At 42.2% G+C, this 15,788-nt stretch overlaps 1 pseudogene; it reads left to right on the top strand.

Moving 5' to 3' along the window:
- The window catches only part of LOC118803794, a 34,348-nt pseudogene that overhangs the window by 11,147 nt on the left and 7,413 nt on the right, over positions 1–15,788 (top strand).

The raw sequence follows: 15,788 nt of genomic DNA on the forward strand, positions 1-15,788 counted from the left end.
TGCTAAAATAAAACACCTGGTGGTTGATTGGCAACAGGTCAGTAACATGATTGTGTATAAAAATTGAATTGAACCTTTAGCCAACTGTGTTTGAACACACTGGAATTAGACCTCCGCCTTTAACCCATCCGTGCAGTGAAACACCCACATACATGCACACTAGTGAACAGTGAGCACATTTGCCCGGAGCGGTGGGCAGCCCTATCCACGGCGCCCGGGGAGCAGTTGGAGGTTAGGTGCCTTGCTCAAGGGCACTTCAGTCACATACTGTCAGCTGAGGGGATTGAACCAGCGACCTTCCGGTCACAAGGCTGGTTCCCTAACCTCCAACCCACGACTGAATCTTTTAGAAGTAAAGATGAGGAGGGGTTCACCACTCTGTGAAAAACTGCACGATCAAATAGTGCAACAATTCAAAAGTAACGTTTCTCAACATAAAATAGCAAAAACTTTTGCTTTTCATCATCTACAGTACATAACATTAAAAGATTCAGAGAATCTGGAGAAATCTCTGTATGTAAGGGAAAAGGCCAAAAACCAGAATTTGCTGGCCGTGATCTTTGGGCCCTCAGGCAGCACTGCATTAAAAACAGACATGATTCTGTAGTGGAAATCACTGCATGGGCTCAGAAACACTTCTGAAAAACACTGTCTGTGAAAACAGTTCATCGCTGCATCCACAAATGCTGGTTAAAACTCTAAAAAGAAGAAACCAAATATAAACAGGATCCAGAAATGCTGCCACCTTCTCTGGGCCTGAGCTCATTTTAAATGGACAGAGGTGAAGTGGAAAAGTGTCCTGTGGTCCGACAAATCAACATTTGAAATTCTTTTTGGAAATCATGGACACTGTGTCCTCCGGGCTAAAGACCACTCAGCTTGTTATCAGTGCACAGTTCAAAAGCCAGCATTCATGATGGTATAGGGGGGCATTAGTGCACATGACATGGGTGACATGCACATCTGTGAAGGCACCATTAATGCTGAACGATTTATACATGTTTTGGCAACATATGCTGCCATCCGGACAACGTTTTTTTCAGGGCCTTGATTATTTCAGCAAGACAATGTAAAACCACATTCTGCATGTATTACAGCAGCATTGTAGTGTTTTCCTTTAAAAATATGGTTCACATGATTTGCACATCATTGTATTCTATTTGTATTCGCATTCTGCACAGCATCCCAACTTTTTTGGAAATGGGGTTGTATATAATCCAACAGTTTGACATGCTTAAGACTAACCCAAGTGCATCTCAAACGTGATTCAGTTGCAGGTATGTTAATCATATCGCTGCCTTCTGAGGCACTGAAGTACTGTAAATTAACAGTAAACAACTGTAAATGCAATATTCAGTTTATTACTCTAAAATATTTACTTTGAATATGCAGTATTATACTGGCAACTCTGCTGCTAATAAATTCCTATAAATATTACAGTTACTTAAGTTCACATGTTCATGAGTTTGTGTTTGTGTTTGTGTTTGTGTTTACAGACTCTGGGTGGTAACATTGCGAGCGCGTATCCAAACTCAGATCTGAACCCTGTTCTAGCTGCTGGAAGATGCTCCGTAGTGCTGCTGTCCAGAGGTGAATAAAGCACTCACAGTTGTTTCCCAGTTTATTTGATTTAGTTATGTACTTTATTATACACAATGTGCCCCATATGTTGCTTATTTCAGTGACATTTTATCTGAAGCCTGCTTACATGAGCACTTCATAACATGCATAAGCACTGCATAATGTGTTTAATAAGCAATACTTGAGTATTTATGAACACATCAGCATCTGAAAGATGACTATTTATTATAAAGCAAGTATTGACATAAGACAATGTAAGATAAGAGAACAATGCTGACTGTTTAATGTGGTGACGTTTTTCATGTATAACTGATGATATTAGATCATAGAGCATATAATGACAGACAAACAAGAACACAATTAATATATTGTTGCTATGGGGCAAAACCTTCTGTCTCCATTTTTTCTTTTTTTAATTATTTACATACTTTGCAAACGTCAGATTCACTTTATGTTTTAGAAAAAATGGAGCAGCGTAACAGAGCATGTTTACAAAAATAACTTTTTTTGCATTCATTTCCTTTAGAAACTTTAGTCTTAATGTTTTTTCCTTCTCCATTTTTGGAGATTTTGTTCGGACAGAGACGGAATGTTTTTGTGTTCCTTTGAATCCTTCACTGTAGTGTCGTTCATGCGGATTTGTGGAGTTTGATGCTTTTATGCTAATCAAATGATATTTATTCCGTTTATTACTCTGTTATAATGCATCACTCCCAGGTAATGTAGATCTTTTGTGTGTGATTTCAGAGGGAAAACGGGAAGTTCCTCTGAATAAGGATTTCTTTGTTGGTTTTGGAAAGACGATTCTGAAACCAGACGAGATTGTGCTGTCCGTTTTCATCCCAGTGTCCAGAAAGGTGATATTTCTACTGTAAATAATCAGAATCAGAATCGCTTTATTGGTGAAATACATGTATATATAAACTATCTGTCTTTGCCAAGAACCATTTAGGAACCTTCATTTTTAAGGAGTCATGCATGCATGCTAATTTGTTTAGGATGACCCTTTCTCTCCTCCTGCAGGGAGAGGTCATTCGGGCGTTCCGTCACGCTCCCCGTAAGGAGAACGCTCTGGCCACTGTGAACGCTGGGATGCGCGTGTGGTTTAAAGAGGGTTCAAATGTAGTGAAGGAGATGAGTGTTTATTACGGAGGAGTGGGACCCTGCACGGTCAGCGCAGAGAAGACCGTCCAGCAGGTCATCGGCAGGTAGCAGAGTTATCCACCACTTAAACCGGTTTTTACTGAGCTCTGAGAAACTTTCACTAAAATGATAACAGAATAATAGGCTTAACATTAATGACTTCATAGTAATACAGTCGTGTAGATGTGTTGTGTATTTGAAGCAGGTATGCGCAGCGTTCACAGGTACAAGGGGGACTTTTACTCTGATGTCTTTATTGTTTCGTTTTCTGATATTTTGTTTGGTGTTTATTTGTGTATTTTTGTGGCAGGCCGTGGAACGAGTCGACGTTGAGTGACGCGTACAGGGCTCTCGTTGATGAGGTCACTCTAGGGGCTTCTGCTCCGGGGGGTAAAGTGATGTTCCGCAGGTCTTTGACCCTCAGCCTGTTCTTCAGGTTCTACCTGCATGTCCTGCAGCACCTCAAAGACACGGTACGCCCTCCTTCTGTCACCTGGTCCCATACTACTGACCTGGTCCTGCCCTGGTCACCTGGCCGCGCCCCCACTCATCAGATCTTGTCTCTCTTACCTCGTCCCACTCTGCTCACCTAGGCTCTTCCTGCACACCTGGCCATGTTCTGCTCATGTATTCCAGCCCCTGCACACCTGGCTCTGCCAACTCAAATGCTTATGTTTCATTTACCTGGTCCCACCTGACTCATCTGGCCCCACCCCCAGTCACATGATCTGGTCTCCCTTACATGGTTCTACCCTGCTCATAAGGCTCCACCCCCACTCACCTGATCTCATCTACCTTACCTGGTTCTGTCCTGCTCATCAGGCTCCACCCCAACTCACCTGATCTCGTCCCCCATACCTGGTCCCACCCCACCCATCTGACCCTGGCCCTTCTCACCTGATCTTGTCTCCCTTACCTGGTTCTGCCCCACTCATCTGACACTGCCCCCTCTCACCTGACCCCCTCCCCGCTCACCTGGTTCAGTCTGGATTTGGCAGTACTTATTGATCTTTGAGTTTTTTAGAATATTTATCTTTTTCAGTTAATTCTGTCATATTTTGTTTCTCTATTTCTTTTTTTTTTTATTCTTTATAGAAAAAATAGTTTTAGGCTTGAAGACATGCAGATTGAAATTATTTTCATCTTAGTAGTAATTTGTGTCATTGTTGTTTTTATTTTAATGCTGCATACTGTAAATCACATATATAATGCTGCATATCATATATCTGACTATATAACTGTGTTGTCAGAATGTGAGCGAGGGGGAGATTCCCTCAGAGCAGCTCAGTGCTGTGGAGCATCTGCCCAACATCATCCAGCCCAGCTACCACGAGTTCCAGGTACTGAATGGCACAGTTTACAGAAACCTACATACAGCACCCGAAATGTACAACTAGATGAAAATGTACACCTGCAGTTAGATTGACCGTGTTGTCAAAAATCAAGTGGCTTGTAAATCAATAGGAAAAAAGAAACAAAAACAACCATCATTAACCCAGAACTGTGCCATGTATTTTCTGATGTATATTCAATATATCAGTTTTTTTGCCCTTTACTGTCACAGGTTTTGATCCATTGCTTGCCACTACAATGAACTGGCATCTCTGATCTCCCTGTTGCTACATATTTTGGAAAAATACTTTGATAGTGATGAATGGGAGGGAAAAAAATGGATCATCCATTAATGTAAAGGCATAACTCAGCCGATGTTTACAGTGAGGTACAGTAAATAAGTGTTGCAATATATAAATATATAACAGTATATACATTTATAAAAGCAGGGCAGCTCAGTGCTTCTTTTCTGGATTCTGTTGCATTTAATGCACATAAAATATTTAGTGTGACTTTGATGCCTTAATTTTGCATAAACTCCCCAATACAGTAAACAACAAAACAGTAAACAAATGTGCTGTGTTTTTGGTTGGTGGACTATTCTCAGTCCAGCAGCGACACTGAGGTGTTTAAAAACTCCAGCAGCACTGCTGTGTCTGATCCACTCAGACCAGCACAACACACACTAACACACTACCACCACATCAGTGTTACTGCAGTGCTGAGAATGACCCACCACCCAAATAGTACCTGCTCTATGGGGGTCCTTTGGGGGTCCTGACCACTGAAGAACAGGGTAACAAAGTATGCAGAGAAACAGATGGACTACAGTCTGTAACTGTAGAACTACAGAGTGAAGCTATACGGTCAGTGGAGCTGATAAAGTGGACAATGAGTGGAGATACAGGAAGCTAGTTTTAATGTTATGGCTGATCAGGGTATGTGTGAGTGTGTATGTTTGCATCCATGTGAACATCTGTAACCGTATGCATGCTCATGTGTGTAGGATGTGCTGAGTGGTCAGTCGGAGCAGGACCCCGTGGGCCGGGCGGTTCAGCACCAGTCGGCTCTGTCACACGCCACAGGAGAGGCTGTGTACTGTGATGATTTTCCACACACGCAGGGAGAGCTCTTCATGTCTGTGGTCACCAGCACCAGAGCGCACGCCAAAATCACGTAAACATACCTCACCAACACACTACACGTTACATCACATTAGCGAGGACAGCCCGGAATTCTGATCGGAAGTCTAGAAACTGGTCGTATGCAACATCAAAGGATGTCGTAGATAAAAGAATGAATATTTGTGAACGCTGCATGCTGGAGACGTACTTTCATTTTGCCCAGAAGGGTAGCTTTGTACTGTCGACAAGTCAGGAACACAGCCTCTGATTGGTGGACAAGTCAGAAACACAGCCACTGATTGGTTGACGAGTCAGGAACCCAGCCTCTGATTTGTCGACAGACTCGACCCAAGGCACCACTGGACAGCTAACAGCCATGCTAATGACAATAACTCTTTTCAACACAGAGAAATGAAAACAAAATCTCAGAAGACATTCAGTGCTGGATTTGTCATCGTAGATTTATTTTACAAAGTCTCCACAAAGACAGTGCAGCTCAAAACTGGATTGCAAAGCTTCTGAAAGTAATATGATCACAACGGACCCCTTTTTATAATGGCAAAACACTGGCCTTCTGGGAAAAAATGAAAGTAGCAATGTTCCCAAGATGTTTATTCTTTTATGTATGGTGTACTTTACAATTTAGGTGTGTACAGAGTAAAAACAATGCATCACTTTTAAATGTCATTTTAATACAGCAGCCCTCTTTTATTCAGCTTTTCTCTTAGCAGTGCGCCCCCTAGTAAAATCTTTGGGTCTTACCTGGCCACTCAAAGTCCTCGCCGCGCCCCTTTCACAGTCCATATATTGAAACTAAACTGTTTTGAATTCACTGTTTTTGTGTCACATAACCACAATTACATATATCCACCTGTATTCAGCCTTCAGCAGGTTAGCCCCGCCCACTCACACTGAAGGTATGAGAATTGTTTCAGTCCAGACTGCTTTTGTATGAGGCACAGCCAATCATAACAGAGCTTATTTACATATATCAGTCTTAAAGTCACAGTAACAAAAACAGCCTGTTTAACTGTGCGGGATAAAGAGAAGTAATGTAAAAATAATGACTGCTTTTGGTTCAATAAAACAACATCTCAGGCTGTGAGTGGACCCTGTCGGAAGAAAAATGTAGGATATTTATAAAATTGAGCAAAATAAAAGTAAAAATATCTTTTATATCTTATATATTATTAAAATAACTATTAAGTTATTATTGCTAATAACAGCTATTATTAATATGCAGATGGAAACATTTGAACCGTATGAGCTGTAAGTGAACGTTGTCTGTTTTTGTTTTGTTAGCCACATTGACGTGAGCGGAGCTCTGAGCATGCCCGGCGTCGTGGACGTCTTCACCACTGATGATATTCCAGGCAAGAAGTTCAGGTCCTTCGCTGGGATCGACGAGGAGATTCTGGCTCTAGGCGAGGTAGAACCGTTTATCAGAACACTGAGAGAGAAAAATCACATTTTCCCCTGAGCAAAAACTGCATACTTTCATAACTTAATTTATTAATTAATTTAAATACTCATTACTAATGTTAATTAACTGCTCATTAGTTAATGATAGTTTAGTTTGTTACTAGTTCACAGCTTATTACACTGCTGCAGAACTGATCGGTGTGTTTACTCACATCAATAAGTAACATGAAAACTAAAACTGGTACTTTTCCTGTTAATAATCTCTTAATTAATCTACTGATCAATTATAACATTTTCTCCCGATGTTGAATGAAACACGTTTCTTGGGCTTGACTAGACAATTTTCTTGAACCTTCACATATTGAGCTGCTTCACTGTCCTCAGAGATGTTATTGCATTTTTGTCATTAATTACTATTGACTTCATAGTACTAAACCATAAATTAACACTTTGTGTCCTTCAAGAAACTGATGATCTTCACACTCTATTCACACTCCACTGTAGAAACGTAAGTGGACATACTGGTCAGGCCTAAAACACAGGCTGCTGATTCAGAGACGTGTGGACACAGTTGCCTTTATAAGCAACAGAATAAAATTCTTCAATGTTAAGGTGCCATAAGGGTTCTTTTTGGAGCGATACTAAACAACGTGTCATTGGATGAGATGTGCAAGTATGAAGGACTTGTAGTTTAACATAAAACTGAACCTGTTCAGTTTATTGTGTAGAATCATTTAGAATAAACACTAATTAATAATGTAAATATACTTTCCTTGAGGGGAAATCACATGAAAAACAGAGAGAGAGATTAAGATATCAGTAAATTGTCGTCTTAATCATGAGTTTACAGTGTAATTAGTAATACAAAAAATCAATTAACTATGAGGGACACAAAGTAGCAATTAATCAATAACAATAAATCTGTATATTAATTAACAGACAATTAACAAGATTAACTCAGTACCAATAGTCCATATAGGACAGCCTGTTCACTCGGCGGCCATATTGGCAACGCCGCCGGGTAGTTATTTCCAGCTGTTCAAGACCAGACTCCTCTCTCTTTGAGTGGGGAGAGGCCTAAACACTTGAAACTGAAGGTCAGATTATTGTTTTGAAAGCAGATTTGAAATTTTTAGGGGTTGTTCTAGCTAAATCTCTACAATGGTGGGGGTGGGGAAGGGGGTTTCCCTCCTTGCGGGGTAACCAGCAAGCTGATTGGCTCTTTTTATTTGAAGGGGCGGGACTTTCCCTGCAAACAGACACCATGACTGGCCTTATGAGCTTTGATATTCATATTTTAACCAGCGACCGTCTCCTCCTCCTTTATAATGTCTCTGGTACTCATCAGTTCATTATCAGAGTAATAAGCAGCAGTTATTACACAGTTATTGAGGAGACGTGCTATAAACTAATACCAGACTAAATTGTCAGTTAGCTGTGTACTCAGCACTTAATCGTTAATGAATGCTTAATGAGCAGTTAATTAGCATATGAATAATGAGTATTTAAGCATATATTTATCAATTAATTCACGACCCTTAATGTAAAGTGTTACCATGCATGCAGTGCTGTATATTCCCGTGAATCCGGTTGAGTAGCGGTCACTCCTGCTGTATGTGTGTCTCCTGCCTGTCCTCAGGTGACCTGCGTGGGTCAGATGGTTTGTGCGGTCGTCGCGGATACAAAGCAGCACGCCAAACTAGCGGCTGCAGCGCTGAAGGTCAACTATGAGGACCTACCGGACCGAATCTTCACTGTAGAGGTCGGTGGTCAGACTGTGGTCAAACGAGAAGAGTGAAAAGCCGAAGATAATGTGAAATAATCGTTTGATGCTCTGCTTTATTGAATTTCTTTAGTTTGATTTGAATATTAACCCTTAGAATGCAAAAGTTATTACTTTTAATTTTAATTATTTAAGAAAATGTTTAGATACATGGTGTTTCATGCAGTCAGTTACATTCAGTTTACATGTTTTTGTCTTTTCTAGACCTTTTAAATAAATGTAAAGCAGTGCTGGATTTTGTCCATGTAGAAGTATTGAATTGTGTTGATAATTCATTTTGTAGCTGTGTTGTAATTATTACAGTGACAGTAATAACTCTAAGCTTCTAAAGACTGAGAGTGCAGTGTGTTGTTGATTTCGTTCAGGTGTTCAGTGGTTGATTTTAAAGCCTGTATGCTCTGATTTAACGTTTTTTTGCAGGAAGCTGTGGAGAAGCGTTCGTTCTTTCTGCCTCAGAGGGAGATTCAGAGAGGAGACGTGACCAAAGCTTTTCAGGAGGCGGATCATGTTATGAAGGTTAAAGTTTCAAATTAAAGCACAGTCGAATGCTTACAACCACAGTGAACACGTTCATTAGTAAATATTAAAGGAATAGTATACCGAAAAAACCAAGTCTACACAATTTATATGAAAGATTTCTCATTTTCAGATCATTGTAAGAACATTTTTAGATTAAGCTATTTCTAGTTGGCTCTTAGTCATTTGTTTAACATAATTTGTCTGCTAATGGTATAAAACATTTTCACGCCATAAAATTATTTAAAACAGGTAAAAAATGTCTAGAATGAACTTTCAAAGAGAATATTTTTCAAACTTTAAGCCTGAAGATTCTGTGTGTCTCGCAGGAGAGATCCGTCTGGGGGGTCAGGAGCATTTCTACATGGAAAACGCAAAGCATGCTGGTCATTCCACTAGGGGAGGAAAAGGAGATGAAGTTATGTGTCCACTCAGCACCCAGCAATGGTCCAGGTACACAGTTCCTACGTACGTCCAGTTACACCCACAAAACCACTGATCACTGGCCACTTTATTAGAAACATTTGCCTTGTACGTCCAATAACTGGCCACTTTATTGGAAACACCCACCTTGTGCTTCCAATAACTGGCCACTTATTAGAACTCCTCCCTTGTGCTTCCACTAACTGGCCACTTTATTAGAAACACCTATCTTATATCCTCTGTGTTGGTCTACAGTCACAGACTGTTATCTATCTGTACAGTTATCAGTCTCTACTCCATTCATCATTGGTCAGTTTCTGAAGACAGGGCCGCTGTTGTCCAGATATTGTTTTGTAGTTGTCCACTCTGAGCACAGCATCTAAAATATAACCAGGATGTTCACAGCAGTAACGCCTGTGTTATCATTGCTTTGATCTTCTCTGTAGGAGGCTATAGCAGAGACGTTGGGTATTCCGTCCAATCGCGTGTCTTGCCATGTTAAACGGATTGGTGGGGCGTTTGGTGGCAAAGTGACCAAAACGTCCATTCTGGCCAGCATCACTGCGTTGGCTGCTTGGAGGTGAGTTTGTCTTAACGCCACGTACAGCGCTGCTGCCACACTATAATATGGGTCAGCTGATGGTGGCTCCACCCATTTCCATGTTACCTGCACAGTTTCCATGGTTACGCTACATGCATTTCCATGGTGCCCAACTTTCATTTTCATCCATGTGTATGGTTGCTGGTACACTCGTTTCCATGGTTATGCTACACTCATTCCATGGTTATGCTACAACCGTTTCCATGGTTATGCTACAACCGTTTCCATGGTTATGCTACACTCGTTTCCATGGTTATGCTACAACCGTTTCCATGGTTATGCTACACTTGTTTCCCATGCTCACATTACACCCTTTTCCTTTACACATACATCTGTTTCCATGGTTACATTACTCACTTTTCCATGGCTACACTACAGCCATTTTCACAGTTGTTACGCTTGTTTCCGTGGTAATGCTATTCCCATTTCCATGGTCACTTTGATTCCATTTCTGTGCTATTCTGCATCTGTTGCCATGGTTACTATCACACGTTATTCCATGGTTACGTCCATTAAAAAAGACGAAGTTGTTTATCTAAATTACTCGCTAGTATTAGGTTACGTTACCGTGTTGTTATTGTTATTTAATTTTGAATTCAGTTTTTGTTGCACTGGTGGTCAGTGAGCTGTTTGGCTGAAGTTAGCTAACTAACATTAATGCTAACCATCTTTGCTGCACTGTGGTAATAAAATCGCGTCCATCATAATGTGTTAAAACACAGTTGTAGAACCCAACATTGTAATAATTTCCCAATAATGTAATATTGCCCAGAAATGTAACAATATTTTACAGTTAACTTGGTCAAAAATGTAATAAAACCCAATAATGATACTCATAATATGTACACAATGTCTAAACTGATAATATATTACATTATGATTAAAAATATTAACATATTATATTATTGGGAATTTAGTTGATCATTTTTTTTAAATGGGTGATATAATGGGACCCCCATGGACCCTCACAGAGCAGGTACTATTTAGTGTGGTTGGATCATTCTGAGCACTGCAGTAATACTGACGTGGTGGTAGTGTGTAGTGTGTGTTGCGCTGGTCTGAGTGGATCAGACACAGCAGTGACTGCTGGAGTTTTAAACACCTCAGTGTCACTGCTGGACTGAGAATAGTCCACCAACCAAAAGAATTCCAGCCAACCAGCGTCCTGTGCCAGCGTCCTGTGACCACTGATGAAGGACTAGAGGATGACCACACAAACTGTGCAGCAGCAGATGAGCTATCGTCTCTGACTTTACATCTACAAGGTGGACTGACAAGTAGGAGTGTCTATAGAGTGGGCAGTGAGTGGACACAGTGTTTTAAAAACTCCAGCAGCACTGCTGTGTCTGATCCACTCAGACCAGCGCAACACACACTAACACACCACCACCACGTCAGTGTTACGCAGTGCTGAGAATGATCCTCCACCCAAATAGTACTGCTCTGTGGGGTCCATGGGGGTCCTGACCGCTGAAGAACAGGTAACAAAGTATCAGAGAAACAGATGGACTACAGTCTGTAACTGTAGAACTACAAAGTGCCCTATATAGTAAGTGGAGCTGATAAAATGGACAGTGAGCGTAGAAACAAGGAGTTGTCATAATGTTATGCCTGATCGGTGTATTTGTTATGAAATATATGATAAATTCCCATAATGTAATAAAGTATTAAACTTGATCAGTGTGAAACTGTAATAAAATAAGGTATTACATTATCATTACAAACAAATTACGTTATCACTTCAGACTTTGTATCACATTTTTTAACAACATTGGGTTCATACACACACCGTTCCCACCCAAAGCTGCACCGTTTGTGATTGTGTGGTGCAGGACGAGAGGCCTGTGCGGTCTGTGTGCTGGAGAGAGGGGAGGACATGCTCATAACAGGAGCTCGTCACCCAGTTCTGGGGAAATACAAGGTGAACCTTTTACTTCTTTGTTTATATGACAGACAGAGTACATGCTAATCAGCATCATTAGTGCATGATGTAAATGAGCTAATTTCCATCTTCTGTCACTGAGAAGCTCTTTAATAAACTCTTTAATACTTTTCCAAACTCTTTAGTCACTTCAGAGTCACCCTCACCAGTACCTGTTTACACTCAGAGTATCAGCAACATAAATATCCAGACAGAGATCATCTACATAGAAATACAGGTGTAAACACACCCATAAAACAGGTGGTTGCTGTGGTATCTTAGGTGGTAACTGGGGTGTTTCTAAGTGGTTCATTTGTTGTTCCATGTGGTTGTGGGGTGTTGCTGTGTGTGAGTGCTGTAGTGTTGGAGGTGGTTGTTAGGGTGTTGCCATGTGAGTGCTGTAGTGTTGGAGGTGGTTGTTGGGGTGTTGCTTTGTGACTGCTGTAGTGTTGGAGTGGTTGTTGGGGTGTTGCTATGTGATGCTGTAGTGTTGGAGGTGGTTGTTGGGTGTTGCTGTGTGAGTGCTGTAGTGTTGGAGGTGGTTATTGGGGTGTTGCCATGTGACTGCTGTAGTGTTGGAGGTGGTTGTTAGGGTGTTGCCATGTGACTGCTGTAGTGTTGGAGGTGGTTGTTAGGGTGTTGCTGTGTGACTGCTGTAGTGTTGGAGGTGGTTGTTGGGGTGTTGCTGTGTGACTGCTGTAGTGTTGGAGGTGGTTGTTGGGGTGTTGCTGTGTGACTGCTGCAGTGTTGGAGGTGGTTGTTGGGGTGTTGCTGTGTGACTGCTGCAGTGTTGGAGGTGGTTGTTGGGGTGTTGCTGTGTGACTGCTGCAGTGTTGGAGGTGTTGTTGGGGTGTTGCTGTGTGACTGCTGTAGTGTTGGAGGTGGTTGTTGGGGTGTTGCTGTGTGAGTGCTGTAGTGTTGGAGGTGGTTGTTAGGGTGTTGCTGTGTGACTGCTGTAGTGTTGGAGGTGGTTGTTGGGGTGTTGCTGTGTGAGTGCTGTAGTGTTGGAGGTGGTTGTTAGGGTGTTGCTGTGTGACTGCTGTAGTGTTGGAGGTGGTTGTTGGGGTGTTGCTATGTGAGTACTGTAGTGTGGAGGTGGTTTTTGGGGTGTTGCTATGTGACTGCTGTAGTGTTGAAGGTGGTTGTTGGAGTGTTGTTGTGTGAGTGCTGTAGTGTTGGAGGTGGTTGTTAGGGTGTTGCGGTGTGAGTGCTGTGGTGTTGAAGGTGGTTGTTAGGGTGATGCTGTAGTGTTGGATGTGGTTGCTACGGTTTTGCTATGTGAGTGCTGTGGTGTTGGAGGTGGTTGTTAGGGTGTTGCTGTGTGACTGCTGTAGTGTTGGAGGTGGTTGTTAGGTGTGATGCTGGTAGTGTGTGGATGTGGTTGCTGACGGTTTTGCTATGTGAGTGCTGTGGTGTTGGATGTGGTTGTTAGGGTGTTGCTATGTGAGTGCTGTAGTGTTGGAGGTGGTTGTTGGGGTGTTTGCTGTGTGACTGCTGTAGTGTTGGAGGTGGTTGTTGGGGTGTTGCTATGTGAGTACTGTAGTGTTGGAGGTGATTGTTGGGGTGTTGCTATATGACTGCTGTAGTGTTGGAGGTGGTTGTTAGGGTGATGCTGTAGTGTGGGATGTGGTTGCTACGGTTTTGCTATGTGAGTGCTGTGGTGTTGGAGGTGGTTGTTAGGGTGTTGCTATGTGAGTGCTGTAGTGTTGGAGGTGGTTGTTGGGGTGTTGCTGTGTGAGTACTGTAGTGTTGGAGGTGGTTTTTGGGGTGTTGCTATGTGACTGCTGTAGTGTTGAAGGTGGTTGTTGGAGTGTTGTTGTGTGAGTGCTGTAGTGTTGGAGGTGGTTGTTAGGGTGTTGCGGTGTGAGTGCTGTGGTGTTGAAGGTGGTTGTTAGGGTGATGCTGTAGTGTTGGATGTGGTTGCTACGGTTTTGCTATGTGAGTGCTGTGGTGTTGGAGGTGGTTGTTAGGGTGTTGCTATGTGAGTGCTGTAGTGTTGGAGGTGGTTGTTGGGGTGTTGCTATGTGAGTACTGTAGTGTTGGAGGTGGTTGTTGGGGTGTTGCTATGTGAGTGCTGTAGTGTTGGAGGTGGTTGTTAGGGTGTTGCTATGTGACTGCTGTAGTGTTGGAGGTGGTTTTTAGGGTGTTGCTATGTGACTGCTGTAGTGTTGGAGGTGGTTGTTGGAGTGTCTGTGTGAGTGCTGTAGTGTTGGAGGTGGTTGTTGGGGTGTGTGCTATGTGACTGCTGAAGTGTTGGAGGTGGTTTTTAGGGTGGTTGCTATGTGACTGCTGTAGTGTTGGAGGTGGTTGTTGGGGTGTTGCTGTGTGAGTGCTGTTAGTGTTGGAGGTGGTTGTTGGGGTGTTGCTGTGTGACTGCTGTAGTGTTGGAGGTGGTTGTTGGGGTGTTGCTATGTGAGTGCTGTAATGTTGGAGGTGGTTACTAGTGTGTTGCTGTAGTGTTGGAGGTGGTTGCTAGGGTGTTTCTATTTGAGTGCTGTAGTGTTGGATGTGGTTGCTAAGGTGTTGATATGTGAGTGTTGCAGTGTTCCAGATGGTTGCTATGGTGTTGCCAGTGCACATGTATCATGTTCTTCTCATAAACATCATTGTAAAGCTGGTGTGACATTGTGCAAAGTTGTGATTTTCGGCAGCTACGATGTAAATAGGAAAAATGAGGGACAACACATGGAATTGGTTGTAGTATATGAGCTGATTTGCATATTAGGTGCTATAGAGTGATTGGATTTCAATCTGATTAGTGATGCGTTTGATTACTAAGTGTAAATGCATGAGGTCAAAATATTATATGTTTACACTCCAGACACAAGAAACGACCAGGTGTAAACTGGGTCTAGGTGTGTGTTAAATAATAGCGGACGAAGAGGTAACTGATGGTTGTGTGTCCTCAGGTGGGCTTTATGAATGACGGCAGAATCACTGCAGCTGACGTTCATTACTACACCAACGCAGGAAACACGGCCGACGAGTCTGTTCTGGTAAAATCTTACCGCCATTTAGAGGACAAAGAGGATATTTAATTTTGAGATTTTGGAAATACGATTTTATCCATTTTACCTGCTTTATTTAATTCCTTCTTATTAGAGTTAATGTCTACGTCTGTTGAATTCATCATGCTGTTTTGACAGGACAAGCACATGTGATGCATTTGTATTTTCAAACTTGGTTAACAAAGTTTAGGAATGTAATAGAATAATAAAATAAGAAATTGAACATTTTAGATTATGGAAAAAAATGGAAATTGTTAAGATTACAGCATTACTCTCTCTCTGTCTCTCTCAGGTCATTGAGAAAATGCTGCTCCACATGGATAACGCCTATAACATCCTGAACCTCCGTGGCCAATCAGCTGCCTGCAAGACCAACCTGCCGTCCAACACCGCATTCCGAGGTTTCGGTGTGCCCCAGACCCTGATGGTTATCGAGAACATGATCAATGACGTGGCCATGGCGCTCGGCCGACCAGCTGAAGAGGTCAGACATTACTGAATCATAGATACTGAATAATTCATAGTAGACGCTAAATAGCGTGTATTATCTGGTGATGTGGTCTGAGGGTTCAGTACATTATAGATGTGCTTCATCTGTTTGACTTTATCCTGTTTGACCGTGTTGTTTCCACTGTTAGATCAGGGAGAAGAACATGTATAAGGAAGCGTCACTCACACACTATAAGATGGAGTTTGATCCGGAGAATCTGCTGCGCTGCTGGGAGGAGTGTAAGGAGAGGAGTGAGCTGGACCGCAGACGTCTGGACATTGCCCGGTTTAACCAGCAGAACCGCTGGAAGAAGAGAGGAATCGCTTTGATCCCCATTAAATTCGGCATCGGCTTCACTGAGGGATTCCTCGACCAGGTAGATCAGTGTTATAACATGTCTCAGAACACTGAACTGGACAGTACAGGGATTTAATGACCTCATAT

Source organism: Colossoma macropomum, unplaced genomic scaffold, assembly GCF_904425465.1.
Source record: "Colossoma macropomum unplaced genomic scaffold, Colossoma_macropomum, whole genome shotgun sequence".
Lineage (NCBI taxonomy): Eukaryota > Metazoa > Chordata > Actinopteri > Characiformes > Serrasalmidae > Colossoma > Colossoma macropomum.